The 17,371-nt window shown below is 39.0% G+C and overlaps 1 protein-coding gene across 1 annotated transcript in view; it reads left to right on the top strand.

The window, feature by feature from the left end:
* The window catches only part of scn1laa (sodium channel, voltage-gated, type I-like, alpha), a 195,010-nt gene that overhangs the window by 91,902 nt on the left and 85,737 nt on the right, over positions 1–17,371 (top strand). The window lies entirely within an intron of this gene.

Here is a 17,371-nt window from a genome sequence, read left to right as displayed (position 1 = left end):
TGTTAAGTGGGTTGGAGTGTTGAAATTAAAGATTGAGAGCAACCCTGAACCTTAAAAAAAAAACCCCAAAGCAGACTCACAATACAGGGGATGGCAGTTTAACGCCTTGTTGTCTGTAGTTTCATATAACACACGGAGTATGCCCCTGAAAACTGGAGGAAAAGCATCTGCTGATTAGCATGGAGGCTAATCCTGTGTGTTTTCCGACACCTGTGCGTGTGGAATATATGTATATATGCATGTACATTTGAGAGTTAGCTGTTGAGGTAGCTGAAGCTTGTTATTTAGCTCACTTGTTTGTTGCTCGGTAGCTTGATTTACTAGTGGAGTGTGAATCCTAACTCTGCAGTAAAACTTGCTTTTATTTTGTTTGTTTTTTGCAACATTGTTGAGCCAAATACTGGAATGAAAATCTACAGAATCTGGAGCTTCACAAGCACATCAGATATCGCTGAGGTTTCTACAGAGGTATGAAAGGACTGGACTGATTTACGGGTACCAAACGGCTGCATGGGCAAATGAGGTGTTAGTGAGTTTATTGCAAAAAGGTAAATGATGGAATCCAGGTGAGGGGAAGTGTTTAAATAGATTGCATGGGGCAAGCAGATGTGGCGAATCTTTACAAGATAACAAAAATAGAGTCCTGAGCAGCATTACCACGGAGGCTTGCTGATGATCTAGCAAGGACCAAGGAGTGAGTGGGGTCTTTCCCCCGCCGAGGTGATTAGTATATTTCCTCCTGTTGTGCTTATTGAGGCGAGCTAGAGATGTCACAGCCATGCAAAATACAGACAGACATGAAACGTGGTGAAACAGGGGAGGGGGGGCACAGTGAGGCTCAGGGGAAATAGCTGATCCATGACAACTGCAACTTAAATGGTCTGCATTTACTTGGTGTGACTGAAAGTTAAATGGCAAACCAATGTTTTATACCAGCTTAATTTCCCAATACTGTGTAACATTGCTGATGGTCCATTAATTGGCTGTAATTATTATCATTAGAAAGATTTTCCTTGACATCTCACAACCCTGCAGTCATACACATTCTCACCTGGTTGTCCCCCAATTTGTGATATTCTCAGTGATTCAACCATCTTGAGTAGAAATTAATTGTCAGTGAAATACAGAATTTACTAAAGAACAGACTGTCAGGGAACTTTAATTAGTAATTTTTTAAAATGGCATTAGCACGTGTCTTGGAACATGTTTTTTGTCAAAAAATTAATGAAAATAATCACTTTAAGATATGTAACCATGGCAACAAATGTCCCATAGCCTGAACAAAATGGTATTTTTTAAATGGTATTTTGACATCAACCTATTTAAACTTGTGCCTAAAACAAACCTTAACCAAGGCATTGTCACAAAAAATGATACACATATGCACTCAGAATATGCATGACTGTGCTCTTCTGACTCGAGTTGTGTTTGTACTTTTAGTCACATCGTTGAGAAGAATTAAATGTTCATCAAGATGACTTTTTCTTCTTGCAAGCACATTTTCCTTGCTGTCCGTCACGAGTTAGTCTCTTCATTCCTGTTGACATCAACAAAAGTGAACTGCAAAGCAAGATTTCCATGGGATATTCAGTGGTTGTACTGTTTATCTCACTCATTCTGTACAACATGGCAGTACATAGTGCACGCTCAGTATTACTAAAGCTTTTCACAGTGCACTGCAATGTCATCCTGTCATCATCTCTGACCCTGGACCCTCAGCCCCCCCAGACCCTCAAACAAACAGCTGAATTCATTGAAACACATACAACCAGACAGAGCCGCGTGATGTATTTGATAAACTGTTTTGGAAAGTGCATTTACTGTTTAGCAAATGTTAAGGATGATAAATTGTCATGGACTAGCTGTATATGTAAATTGTGCTGATTTTCAACTGATACATGAAATCACCAGGACACCCACTTCAGAGGAGCTTTAACTTAAGCATGAAGAATAAGCCATTTATTAAATCTCTGCACAGTTTCTCTTATCCATTGCAATGTAATGGCACATTCAACAGAATAAAACCTTTTTCTGATGAGGACATGGGAGTCCAATGTGGCTACAAGATCCGGGGAAATCTAACAAAATGCTCATTTAAAGGTCTAATAATTAAAATATTGATTAATTAGTATTACATTGATTTACAGTCACACTTTATCAAACCATGAGACTCTAATTACTATGCTATTATGCCTCGGGCTGACCCACTCTTTTTTTTTTGGTCACATGTAATGAAAAAGAAGATTTCTTTAACAGCCTTTTAAATTTTTGACCTGTAAAATTTTAATGGGGAGTACAGTGGGTGTTGAATCTGGATTGGCAGTAAAGTCATGGGTGGCTAATGTCTGTGAGTCTGGTTAAGTGGTTGTACACACTCCGGGAGCTGAAACACCTCTCTAGAGGGATTGGTTGGGGTTGCTCTGTTTAAACAAATTGCATTCACTGGGTCTTTGCAATGGCACAATGAATAATTATAAAAAAAACTTGACTTCTCTAGTGTTTCAGTGCACTTTTTTTTTTATATATATATATAAAGTATTAAAACATCAGTGAAATGCCCCCCCCCCCAAAATGCTTTTAAGATGCATGGAAATGCAGTTATTAAAGTTGTTTGGTACAAGTTCTTTTTTGTCGTTGGCATTTGGTGGCTAGTTAATGAAGAGGTGTTGAACAGGAATTGAATCCTATTTTCCACTCCATACAGTCAGAAAATGGTACTTCAGACACTCAGGAATCCCAATTTTCCTCCTGAAATTGGAAATGTGTAGACATGAGAGTGTGGTGCAAATCATCAGCATAGTTTTGGCTGACCACTGGAAAAGTTCACTGCAGGACCCAAATGTCCATATATCTCTATGTTACATGTCATGTCACGCAAGGATATTTTGTATAAAGGAAACTCAGTTCTGCTTTGGCTTTTCAAGTTGTCTTTTTCTGATGCAACAACTGATTAATTCTGCTTTTGATGCCAGAGGTGTTTGGACGAGAAACACATTGTCCTGAATGGACCAGAAGGACCTGGAGATTATCAGTGCAAACATTTCCAGCCGGTTCTGATGTTGAAATAATCCTCTGGTATCGAAGCATAAACCAAATATGAATCACTTCAGCAGAACACATGGGAGAGATATGGTTAGGAAAAACCTTGCAAACAGAATACGACCACATTCTCAAGAACAGAAATCGCACCATTTAACGTAGAGTTTGTATAAGGGCTCACTGTAGCTTGCAAATAAAACATCAGTTCAAATTGGGACTCAATTTTGCAGGACTCAACAGCACCAGAAGGCTACACATGCTGCCCCTAAAAATACAACGCATTCTAAGCTCTGGCTAACTGCTCGCTAAAACACGATAAACATTGCTAAGACAAGCTAAATGCCAGCAAGTACAAGCTAACCACGGGTTAGCTTTAACTAAACACGATGGAAGGTCAAGTGAAACACCAGCTAGCACAAGCTAACTACCCACCTGTGCATGGGGAGTACTCAACAACTCCCCACCCAGAAATTTCCAAGCAAAACAAGTCCCCACCACACTTGTCAAGAGGACCATAAATTAGCCTGATTAATTTTAGATAAATCTGTCCTTTTTGTTTGTTGTTTTTTAAGGAAAATGACACCAACTCTACCTTTAAGAAAAGGTTAAAGCCACCCCCACAACTCTCATCTAAATTTTGCTAAGCTACGTCCCTTTAATAAAGGAACAATAGAGAGCAGAAATACATAGACCAAAAGCTTCTCATAATTAACCGATGGAAATAAAAACTGAAATATAAAAATGTCGACTCTCATCACAAACCCCCAAATCACAGCAAGTCCATTAATAAAAGGTTGAAGGAACATAGCTTTCATATTTTAATGAGCATGAACAACCTCCATGATTTTGCTGCATCAGAACCTATATCCACCCCACCTTTGTTTGCACCCTGTATTTGCATTTCAAAGGGAGCCCCTGGGAAACCGCTTTGCATATTTACATCTGATTAACAACTTTAAATGAACATGTCAAAATCTGAAAAGTGTTCATCGCTGACATAAAGAGGACCATACTGATGCTGTAGTATAAGATGCGATGTAACAAAATGCAGAATACAAGCTGTGATTAGAGGGACACGATATTGGTTTACACATGTTAATGTTTCATTATTTACTGTGAATTAAAACATCATGTTGATTAAATATGTTTTTGAAATTATAATTTAGATGAGAGGATCCTATTAGGGGACAGAGATAATGTCTTACTCAAGGACGCAGTAACAGCATAAATCACCAGAATAAAGTCTTTGGATTGTACATTTCTGCTAAAAGCAATATAAATACATCCAACATTTTTTAACTTTAACTGAAAATACGTCCAATATTTGATATCAACATTTCATGTGGTGATTGTACAGTGAGAAAATGAGTTTGTTGGTGTGTTGGAAAGCTTAAACAAACACTAAGACGTTAGTAGGAACATACATATTGTATATAGATGCGCATTTTTGTGATAAAAGGCTCTCGTAAATGTTGCATATGAACAACTGTAAATTGCAGGTTTGAGAATAAATATGAGAGGAATGGCATTTCTGTTTGTATCCTGATGAAGATCTGTGTGATCACAACATTGATTTATGCTTTCACAAGTGTAATTGAGAGAGCAAAGCCGACCGTTGTAGTTTTACATTCTGCCCCTTTGTTCTCCACCCAATCGCTGGAGTAGATGTGTATGCTTTACATCTTCAACAATAGCTGTAGGTGTCTCCCAACTCTTTTTCCAAGACACAATGTTTTTCCAACCCTTAACCAAGTGTTTTTCTTTAGGGTTTTGTTTTGTGTGTGTGTGTGTGTGTGTGTGTGTGTGTGTGTGTGTGTGTGTGTGTGTGTGTGTGTGCGTGCGCCTGCGCCTGCGCCTAAACTAGCCAAGTTTTAACTGTAATGTTGGCATGCCAAAGAAATATTATTTTTCAAGAGTGAATTTCACTTCAAGCAGGAATAGCATGTCAACAACAGACTGTGGTGGTGTTGTTGTACTTGTTGTTGAATTAAATTTCAAAAAATGAATAAAATGTGACATTCCATCTCTTCATTCCTTCTGTGGTTTTCAGAAACGTGCAATCGCATTATTTATTCTAGCGGTTAGGTTCAGAATACATATTTCTTTGTCTGACTGTGTTTTCTAAACCACTAATTTAAACTGGCAACTAAACCATGTTTGGAAAAGGTTTAACCAGTCAGAAACTGTCACTAAAGCAAGCCTTTACTGATTTAGTTCTACGTCTTCACTTCTTTGTGCATTCCTTCAAGGCAGACTCATTCAAGTTTCATGACCGTCCCTCAGAGATCCCATTCTATCAGTATGTATTTTTTACACATCTACCCATAATAGTGACTTGAAAGGAGGGTGAAAGAACAGTCAAGCCACCACATCATTAAAAAAAATCCCAAATTCTAGCATTCAAAGGAAAAGAAAACACAAAGTTCAGAGTGTTAAGGTAAAGCTTGGTCATTGTTGGTGGGGGAAAAAGTAGTATAAATTTCTGATGGAACCTTTGTTCTGCTGAGCTCTGTACAAGCTATAAAATATGAACTAACCATGTGATTATTAATTGGGTCCATTGTAATTTGAGGATTCTGGGTTGCATATTGTTGGCAGCTCTCGGCGGGGTCTGTCTGTGCAGGAACGTGTCGAGGGGGTACCAGCCAGGATGCCTCAGCCATTTAGAGAGCAGCTTGCCACTCGCACATCGGCATACCAATGAGTGGGGTTAAAAAGGCACGGCTCCTCTCAGAGACAGCCCTCCTTCTCCAGCTTAGCTCCAAAGGTTCTCCACGGACTAATTTCCAAAACCACCTCTTAATGTGGGCTTGTGTCAATCACCTGAACAGACAGCTTCATCCCCTGATATGGAGCAGTCACACAGTCGAGCCAAGCAGACCAAAGGAAATACAATACTGCTTTATGCAGGAGCAGTTAGATGGAGTGTAATAAAGATAGATCTTTATTAGAGTAAAAATATCTTCATATGTTGCAATTTCTCAAACTGTGCTGCGTGGAGAACAATATTCTTAACTCTGGATATCTATAAAACTGATACCTAGAATTCAGTGCTTAGTTTGCATTTTAAACATTTCTTGATCTAATTTCATGTTAAATCCTCTTTAAGAAGTATTTATTGCCCAATATTTTAGGAATAAATGTGAATATGGAGAATAAAGAAAAAAAGGAAAAAGGGGTTTCCAAGTTCATTGAAATGAACAATACTAAACATGGAAAAATACTAAAGTACAGACCAGAAATGATCGTAGAGTATCCTGTGACACCTAAATAAAATGCATAATGAAAAGATTGCTAATTAGATTTTCGTTTTGTTATTTTACATCGGCCTGATTTGAATAATAATGTGAAAAAACAACTGTTGAAAAACTAAAGTACTACGGACAGGTGCAGTGGTCATTTCTGATTCCCAAACAAACAAATCCAACAACCCGCTCCACTTAACTCCTAAACTCAACTTATCTCACACTTCTTCTTCTTCTTCTGAGGGGGAAAAAAACAACAACCTTTCACGCTCTGGCTTCTCTGAACATTGAGCAGCTGCAAAAATCATCCCTCATACTGAGTTCTGCTTTTTTTTGTGTTACAATCCAAGATGACATACGACACGAGAAATGATGAGAAAACTGTGGGGAGGCTTCCAGTAGATTGATTCTCCCATTGCTTCATTCTTTTCTAGTTAGCCTTTTATTGGTTACAAAGGTAGAATCGTTGCGAAGCAGAGTGAGAGAGGAGTGAATCAGCCTGCCCTTTTTAATCCACGGGGCATTGGAGGAGGGTGATCATTTCTTAAGAGCACAAAGGCCTACAAGGAAATCATTGCAGTCTATGAGATCCCAAAGCTGATTTAAAGGAGAGATGTCCCAGCTTGGGCTCCGGGTCTTTAACAGGAATAAGGCCATTCTGTACAATAACAATCTAAGACCCCAGAGGAAAGCACCATTCATGGTCAAATAAGGTCTCAGGTTTGGAGAGAAACCCTCTCTCCCTTACTGAAATAAAACCATTTCTCTCATAGAAAAGAAAATTGCTTTCACATAAATATTTTTTGCGAGAGATTTTTGATTAAGGTGGCGCCCAAATGTCACCGGATGGCATTTTTTCCTGTACAACTGCTAATATGAGATTTTATCAAGGCATTGCGACTATTTGGGCAATCATTTCAATTGCCAATACGTCTACAAGAGCTTGATGATTTTATCGGCGATCAGCCTGTAAAATGGTCGTGCAACTTTATGAGAGACAGGAAGTCCAAAGGCCCAAAGAAAGGTATCAGCTATGTTCGAAAACATCCCCAACACCATGACAGCAATTGTAGCTTTTCTCGCTTAAGTCACGTAGTTAAATATGACTGTTTTTTTAATTGTATATATTAAATATTTCCAATCATGCACAGCAAGGAATGAAGTCTTTTAAAATGTACTCTCCTCTCTGATGATTTTTACCCTGGATGGGTGAATAATAACAAGGTGCGCTGCCTTGCAATGAAAATCCACACATTGCTCTCAAAGACAGCACGGATATTGTTTATATGACAGTATGTTTTACTGAATGTGGCACACAAAGGCATCAGAACATTAGCCAGATTAGCCACTGGTAATTTTAGGAAATAATGAGTACTTTGGGTTCTCCTGCAGCTTTGTCATCTTTATTTCAAAGCCACTGATTGCACTTATGAGCTCTTATCTACCTGATTATGTGCATTCATTCCAACAATGTCAGAATTATGCCAAACTAGTAGTCGAGTTTATGAAATGTATAGAAAATAACCTAGTATGGACAGAACCAGTTTTGTTGCCAGTACAGAGCCAGGGCTCAAAAATTTCACGCTCCGTCTGAGTTTTAAAGACTGGGTGCATAATTAATGAAAGGGAACTCTGACTTTTAGTCAATGTAAAAAATTCATTAATGTTATTATTCAGTCACCTCCATGGTCCAGAATTTATATCATAGAGACCTCATGTGTTGAATCCTGATTGCATATATTTCCATTTCTTCAACATCAGGGGACCTGCGAGCAGAAAGAGGGACATCTGGGATGTTATGCATGAGAAAGGCAGAACCGACTTGAGAGTAAATCAGCACTGAATAGTTTCGAACTGTGCCATACCCATGCAAGTCTCTGATTTACTCTTACTTATCATCTTGTATACATATTTTGGTTAAGATGTATCAGGCATATTGAAATTCGTGACACATGGGAGAGATTTTTGGAAAAAAAAAGAAAAAGAAAAGTGTGCGTTAGACTTGGAATCGTTCCTCATTTCATCCCAAGAATTCTTCTTATAAACATATAAATTCACATCTCTGAACAGCTTGTGTCCTTTAGATGTTAATTCCTCAGTCACAGTCATTCACTGTGAGAAGGCATGATTTATTATTATTATTCTTTGATTTTTGTATCATCCATAGGGTTTTCCCCCCTAGAAATATGTACTGTAATTTGAAGCACATGCCATAGGGACTGGAGGAAGAAAGAGCTCAACCTTTTGAGAAGTTTATTGTGAAAGCACAAATGCAGAAACGTATGTCTTGTAATACTTCTTCCTTTTTCTTATTTAGTAATTCTTCGATTTTTGTTTTGTTTTGTTATGAACTCATTTAAATTATTTGGGACATTTATCATAAACATGTTTCAATTCTGACAGTCCGACACAACATATGGAATTTAGGAGAGAGAAAAGAAGACTTAAAAGATGTGTAAAAGATGAGTGAAATTCAATAAATAATTATAAAGTTCAATTTCAGAATCTTTATGGCAACACAACAGTCCGTCACATTCTTGGACTGTTGATTTAAAAGGGGGGGGGGGGGGAGGCTTTAATTTCCAATATTTATTTTGAAATGAACTGCAGTCGTCTTCACCGTGTCGGAGCTGCTGCTGTGAACCGGTAGAGAACCAGAGGAGACAGATTTGACGACGTCTGTAGTTGCTAAGCGAGGCGGCTGAGGGAAGCCTGCAGCTTCACCGTCTTCTTCCTGGATAGAAGGAGTTGGCACGGTCATTAGGGAGGCATCATCGAAGGTCTGCAGCGTAGAACTCGGGTCACATGATAATAATATGTGAAAATGTCCAGGCTCACGTGACTGAAATGAAACAAGACAGAAAGATCCTGCTAAAAGCCTGCGGGGAAACGCGAACGATCATTTTGGTGGAGCTTTTTGACTGGAAACAAAGTTTTGACAAGAATAGCGTGTTTCCTATAAACCTAAGATTTGCTCAAGACTGACCTGCGTCACCGCCTCATTGTTTCATATAAGTGAGCGATGTTGTGCAGTGGTGGGGTTGGTCTGTGTGCGCGTGCGTGTGTTTTCTCGCCTGCGTGCTGATGAAGCATCGAGCAAACACCAGCTAGCAAATTATTATTGCCATGTTTCAGTCTGTAGGAGAAATATGACATCAATTACTCCACCACCCTGTGAGTTGACCACCTCTGCAAACCTTTACACATAAATATGTTGTGATCCCTGTGTTCAGCGGTCTGTTATGGACCCCCCCCCCAAAAAAATGTATTCCTTTCCTTTTAGTGTGCAGTCATGTCTGAGGTCATGGCCATTTTGTCCATATCCGATTTCCTGGTGTATATTTAGCAAGCCAAGCAAACTGTGCGCTGGAGCTCAGACTGAAGTCTTTCTCTGTTGTTGGTATATGTGGGTCAAAGAGGAATCTTTTGAAAACAGGAAGATAGGAATATTGCCAGGCACTAAATGAAAGGGGGTTTCAAAGCTAGAACCATTCTCTTAAATGTCTGACCAGAGCAAACAGATATTCAGTGGAAATACTTTAAGTGCAAATATTGCTACACCTACTCTATCACTTTTGTACCTTTTCTACAGAGGGAAGCATCTGAAAGGCAGTTCTGGACTGAGATTCAATTAACTTGTGTTATAATAAGGGGCAAAGACGGGGAGTTAGCAGTACACAGCTCAGGTCCAAGAGGTTTTGATTGACATTCGCCAGCAATCAACCTCCACAATGAAAAGGAAGCACTAAGTAAACACACAGCATGCTCTCAAAACATTCTCCGTGTATGAAATTGTCAGAAGAAGAAAAAAAAAAACCCCAGGTTTTTCTAGCAACATGAAATGATGTTTGCACACGATTATGAGATGTCTGGCAGATCAGTGCAGGAATGGGTATGCATTGTGGCTAGCTGATGAATTGAATAATTCTGTGAGCGCTGCTGTAAATCTCTCAGTTGAAGGACAAGCTGTTTTATACTCACCTCTATCTGAAGAGAGGAGAAAGCCTCCGGGCAATCGAGGAGAGAGACGGCGATTTTGTTTCATTGCTATCAAAATGTTCACAATAACTGATTGATCATGGTGGATTATTGGCTTTGTCTCATTGTTATTAGGTACCTTTTTGCAGTTTATAACATGAATGTGTGCTTCATTCATGCGTACTTCACATGATGAGCACCAGGAATGCATTTATTTTGCTCTTCTGGTTGCGTGAAGTAACAAATACTGGAGGATTTCATAACTTGTTTTACTTTCATCCCATACAACATTTAAAAACATTTAGCTGTTCTTTTTATTTGAACTCCTCGCAGGCTCATTTCATTTTTAATGCATTTTAACAGAACTATTGATCGTTTTCAATTTTCATCATTGCGCTCCTTCCCAATTTCAAGACCATCCCTTTGTGTTTCTATCAGAGCACGACACACACACACACACACACACACACAGATCAGTCAAATACCCATAAACTCCCTCGCAAAGGGTCAATTACACCCAACACTGGAGCAAAGTTCCTTTAGGATTATTTTTAGAGGTGTTTTTTAAATGAAGTTTGAATTGTATGTTATCTGATATTATTATGAGGATCAGTAAGTTTAAATGTCTTTCAATGTTCTTGTTTTTATTACATTTCCTATATAATGTATATTATATATTATTGAGAATAAATAATTGTTGAATTAATTATATTAAATACAATTATCTAATCTTATTTAATTATGCTTGAGTAAGAGGTTGAATCCTCTACTGTTACCTTTCTAGACAAACTTGTAATTAAATTAAAACAAATTGTCTACCGTTTTTTGAACACCCAAAACTTCCTCTACACACCCGTGAGGTCAGTCGGTAGCGAATGGAAAGTCATTCCAGGTTCACGGCGGCGTTTTCACGTGTGTGAACGCTACAGTCAGTTCAGAGCATCAAGCGATCAGACGTGAATTCAACAAACCTGCAGAGACACTGAAGCTCAATCTGACATCATGATATCATGAGCAGGTGTTGTCAGCGCTGCGTCTGCTGAGTGTCACTCACGGTGAGCCTATTAATAACCAATCAGAGGGTTGCGTCATGTGTTGGTGATGTATTTATACCAGCCATCACTGCTGGAGCAAACTCAGCTCTGCAGTCAGGACTTATAGAATGGCTTTTATTCTATTTCTGAAATGTTTGTCTTTTTTTTTCCTTTTTTTTTTTTTTGGTCCTCCCTCCCCCCTCCTTATTTCAGACACTCGAGTTCATTATCCCACAAAAAAAACCAACTATTAAAGACAAGATATCAGACAGGATAGAGAAAAGAGCTGAGGGGAATTCAATGCAAGATTATGATGGAGATGATTGAAATTCCACGGTGAAAAATAATGCATTAGTGCCTTTTAGTTATGCAAATTCAGTTTACTAATGGCGAGTAGAAACAAAAGAGATGTTTTAGTCGTAGGGCTGGAACTAACTGGTGTCCTCAGTACAACGATCGTGCAATTAATCTCCGTTGTCGATCGTTGCAAAAAGATCTCTTTGTGTCTTTAGTATTTTCTTCTTCGATCGTTAATAGGTGGTGACAATACTCTTTAATTGTTTAACTCTTTGTTCTTCTGACTGTCAAGATTTAAATCTTTCACATCTTCAATCAAATCTTTGAATTCACACTTAAAAAGATAAACTATATCATCGTAAATCAGCGCAGATTTTTTCCACTCTTACCAAAGTGAAGCCAAAGAAACACTGAACACGTGCGTTCCAGCATTCCCAGCTCATTTTTTTTTAAAGAATAAAAACGTTCAGTATTTATGTTAATAATTTTTGAATATGTAAACAAACGGAGCGACTAATGCATGAGCATCACTTCAAGGTCCATTAAAACAATACTGATACACTCTTGAGAGCCGCTGCCTTCTGCCTGTCTCTTCTAGTGAGGACTAATGGACATTTTCTCTCAAATATTGTAGTCGGATCACCGGTGGACTCACATAGTGTCATAAACATATGAGATGTAATTCAGTAGGTTGTTTGTATTTGGATATTATCTGCCCTCTTGTGGTGGACTTTCATAGAATGATGCATATTTCACACAGACGTTCATCAGTAAGAAGATTCAAGAGGAGAGAAATGAAAGGGTTTAACAGTAAATACATAGATAAAGTCATGTAGCTGTGCGAGAGGAGTCATTTTCATATATGCTTTAGTATAATGTAAATCAATGCAGACCTAATAATTTAAAACCTGAATCATGTGAGGAACAGTAGATTTTTATGCCGCTCGTGTGTTATTTACATTTATCAAAGCCAAATTGACTTGTGAAAATGAAGGATTTTAATAAAAGACATGAAAGTACATTTATGAGCAGAATAGATTAACATAATTTAGAATGTGATTCAGTAACACAGATCCTCCCTGACTCTGAGCCAGATTATGTGGAAAAGTGAATCCGTTCACAGATGCCCAGCAAAAGGTCAGCCCGGTATTGAATTTTTTCAAATATTTTTCAAAATACCTCCTGGCATTGCAAATATTTTTGACCACTGTGTAATACTTTTGGGAAGGATGAATCCCCACGCTTCTATGCCCCCATCTCTTTCACGTTTTCTCACTCACACACACACACACACACACACACGCACACACACTCTCTCTCGCGCACACACGTGCACAGATACACACATATATACAAGGATAACGGCTACACAATTCCTGCCAATCTGCACAGAAAAACACAGCTCTGGGTTATTCATCGATTGACGATTCAAATCCCAACATATGCTGCTCTGCTTCTACTTCGCTGTGTTCTCAGGAATGGACTATTTCCTAGTTCCTCCGTGAGGTTTGCTACCCATGTTCAGGAGTCACTCGCTCACCATGTAAATGAGAGAGGGAGAATGAGGGGTGGGACAAAGAAAAAAAGGGTTAAGAATATGAATTAATTCAAAACGTGTGTTGCGTTTTCGGTTTAGCAACAACAAAAATCAGAGGACAATAATACATCTTTGAGATTGGGATCTAAAGTATAAATCTGGTTTTGAAGGGTTGTGAATCTGGGAGTTTGTGCGTAGTTGTGTGCAGTACAGTTCACTTGGAGTGCTGTCAAACATCTCAGCTTAACTTTGTTTTCTTTTTCTACCTTTAGAAAATGTTTCCTCTCTAAGACACACACCACCAACCTCCCCCCTGCACCCCCCCCCTCGATTTTACCCCTGTCATTTTCCTTTTCTTATCCATCCTTTTGATCGCCGACAACATCAGTCCATCACCGTCAGAAGCTGTGGTTTACGTCTCCCTGCTGTCCAGAGCTCACTGTCTGCCTTCCAGTGAGAGCTCCTCCCTGCTGAGCTCCTGCCCGTTTGCCAAACTGGAGTGTTTGTGGGTAGAAGTGAGCAGGTTTTACATGGAGGACTGCCTCGGTGTTGTTCGGCTGGTGGGAGGCCACACAGGGCGCTGCACTTCACATTCGCTGTTTGTTCATCAGTGCGGGGTGAACCCCCCCCCCCCCCCCCCATCAGTCCTTCACCTATACACCATTCGCACATGTCAAAGACAACATTTTCATACTCATTCATTTAAACGGAGCGACATCGCGCACACCTTGGTAGATGTCAGGATGTATACGGTCTGCTATCACGTAAACACCCGACCTGCTGGGATGTTACTTTTTTTTGGTCAGAGCAGTGGAGGTATGGGGGAGTGGGGTGGGGGTGGGGGGGATTAGAAGGGGACATGGCCTCTATAGGGCTCCCTCAGAGCAAAGCCAGTCCTCCCATGTTAATTTCTCAAGGTCAAGAAGAACCTCTGCAATGTTTCAGCTTTTTGAAGGTGGGCTGAAAATACAATAACAGGAACCCTGCTGTATCAGAAGCACGGACTGGACAGCGCTGCGTCTGTGAAGATCATAGAGGCCGGCAGTGTTTTCCGTGCGGGAAAAGAAAGATAGGAGTTCATACAGATGTTAACTGGAAATTCAAGCTTAGACATAATGAAAAAACCAGTAAATATGTATTGTAACATCTTGTCCTGTTGGGTTCAGTTCCTGTAGGGATAAGGATTAATACGAGCGTTCATCACTCACTGTCTTAAACAGTTCTTTTACAAGCAGCACCAATCAGGTTTAATTGAGCCACTTTACAATGTAATAAGGCAACAAAATGCGCAGGATTAGAGCAAACCCTGTTCCCTCATGTATTTAAAAATAGGGCTTTAGAAAAGGCTACATTGTGTGTGTGTGTGTGTATGTGTGTGTGTGTGTGTGTGTGTGTGTGTCCGTGTCTCGCCTTTTGAGATTTAATGACTATGCTGTGACTCCACAGAGAATTACTGCCGGTAATTGATTATTAAAACTTGAAATTGCAAACCACATCCATTATTTGATGAGTTCATATGCTGTTCTTGTAATTAACAAAGCTTGGTACTCACCATTTGCCAATTTCAAGAACCCCAGAACAAAAATATATCAGAGGTTAGAAAGACAACTTGTGGAGCAAGTGCTGTCTGGGCAATTATCCTACCCATAATATATAACCGAAGGAACTCAATATGCCAGGAAAATACCCTTCACACACCGTAAGAGCGTAACAAATACCCAGCAGTGTGTAGAAAGGTTTGAAAGACATTAATCGTGTGGTAGCTGTGCATTTGGATTAATGCATTATTATTGTTGCACTGGCAAATATATTCTAATTTTTAAAAGCCCTTAATCCATATATTTAAATGACTGAACGCTGTAGGTTTAGATTTCGTTTAGTACGCACATTCTTTGGTTTTAGGGTTGTTGTTGTTTTTCACTGATCTTAAATGTCCACATTTTTTTCCTGTTGTTATTATTCAATTACATATAAATAAACATATAAGTGAACATTTTTACAATCCTTAAACATTTGTAAACATTTAACCTACTGGACAATCATTTGCTTGATAATCATTCTTTGAACTTCCCATCAAATAATGGGACTTAATTAAAGTTTATTATAAATATTATCGTGGGAATGTTTCCACATCAGCAGGGAAGATCTTTAACATTAACGCCGAAAAAAATGCATGCAATTGAAAATATTTTTGATGATGGAAAATGTTTTTAACAGGTATTCTTAGATGGGTAGTGTATTGTGGTTTTACTGCTAATATTATTCGAGATTTATTTTTTATTTACATCTTCAAAATAAAGATTCATTTATTAAAGCAGTTGCTGGCTCAGTAGTGTGAGATTTACTAACAGTAAAATCCACCAGATTGGGAATATAAAAACTTGCCTGAGCGAGGGTTTGTTTTCCACATCGTATTCATTTGATCAGAATGATTTTCCCAGTCTGATTCTTTGTTACTGCTAAATAAAAATTAAACAAGCAAACAAAAAAAACCAACAAACAAACAAAGCACTAAAATGATTGCCCAAAGTAAAGTGCAGCCCATACATGATACACGGATGAAGTCATCCCTGTTCGATTTGTGTTTTCTCGTTAGTAATGTGGTCAAGTGTTGCTCTGATAAAGGCCCAGTGGATGATTCACTTCTGTCGTTCTAATGATGGAACCCTTTGCTGAAGAACGTTTAAAGAAACGTGGTCTTTCTTTTTTTCCCTCTCATCAATGTCATGACAATATCTTTTCTTGATCAAGAGCAGAGCGGAACAGCAAGGTCTTCGCTCCAGTAATAATCCATTATTATCTGAAAATAGTAAAGTCAGATGAATAAATACCGACTCCAACGAGCGCATTTAAGAGCAAGTTGACAACCCTCGTGTACAAAACCTGAAGTCATAAGAGTGAGAGTGCAGGGAGGAATAAATCCAATGTAGTGGTGTGAAGTGTTAACGCTGGTGGTTGTCCATGAGGGCCAAGACAGAGCGGAGAGAGGCTTTCTTCACTGGAAGAAATGCTGTGTCCACAGGCCGTTAGCGCTGGATGGAGCTGGATGAATTCATTAAAGGAAGCGCAGTCTCTCCCAGCTGCCATCTCTCCCCCTGCAGCCAGACTCCGATCAATGGCAGGAATACATCCAAAACAACATTTAGCACAAGACCTCAGAAGCAGGGGTGCATTTAAGACTTCTCTGTTTGTGCACATCTCCCCTGGATGTGAGCACTGTTTCAAAAATGTGCTATTGAAGTAGAGCAGGGGAGGTATAGGGGCAATGTATTTGTATCACAGCAAAGGAGATTGTTTAACACAGATGCTTCAAGACAAGACATTCATTCTTCCCATTTGTGAGTGACTCATAGCCTATGGAGCAACAGAAAACCAGTTATGAAGTGTGAGTCATTGTTTGACCCTGTACTGCTCATTTACTCACGTTAGAGCAGGCATGTTGTCAGTGAATAATACCGTCTTATTCCTTTACAGGCGCACATGCATTCTCATAGGGGATCCTTTATGTATTTGATGCATCGGCTCCACAACTTTTAAGCTAACATGAATCTTGATTGTATATTTGATGCTTTATTTTTGGAGTCGGTGCAATTCAGATTAGACTAATAAAAAAATAAAGCATCAAATATGCAATCAAAAGTCACTGTGTCAGACAGAAAACTAGTCAAGCAAAAACAAAATGCTTCTAGTACCATCTACTGGTTGGAAAATCAAACTGCACCCTGAATGGAGAGCAGTGTACACTCCTTTCTCTCTATGTAGCGTGTGTGGATTGTGTTGATCACTTTACACAGTCAATCTGCCTTCATCCTCTAAATCTTCCTGAGCAAAGAAGAAATCAAGTTACATTGTTTGCCCTTACAAAATACAAATTTATCTCAAATTCCCAATTTCTGAGAAATACTCACTACACAGACCGTACCATTTTATTAGATACATTAAAGCTGAATTTACCTCATAATACAGTTTATATCTAAATAAACTTCAGCTTACTGTATTTATCCTTGTTTTATTGCAAACGTTAACGTCAAAGTTCCTTTGATTTGAAGCATTTTGGCTTGTGCTTTCTCTTTGGCTTTTAAGATAATGATATTACTTAAATATATCATATTTCTGATATCCTACTTTAGTCACTTTGCACAAAAAGGCTCCAACCATTTCCCAAGCACCCCCCCGCCCCCAGCCCCCCTCCCCCCATGCTCTTTTAGGATTAAATTCCAGTCTCAAGTCTCAAGGGTACC

This window comes from Aulostomus chinensis, chromosome 12 (assembly GCF_037954235.1).
Source record: "Aulostomus chinensis isolate RoL2024-O1b breed Wild chromosome 12, RoL_Achi_v1.0, whole genome shotgun sequence".
Lineage (NCBI taxonomy): Eukaryota > Metazoa > Chordata > Actinopteri > Syngnathiformes > Aulostomidae > Aulostomus > Aulostomus chinensis.
The sequence above is the reverse complement of the archived record's forward strand: the minus strand, read 5'-3'. Positions and strand labels throughout refer to the sequence as shown.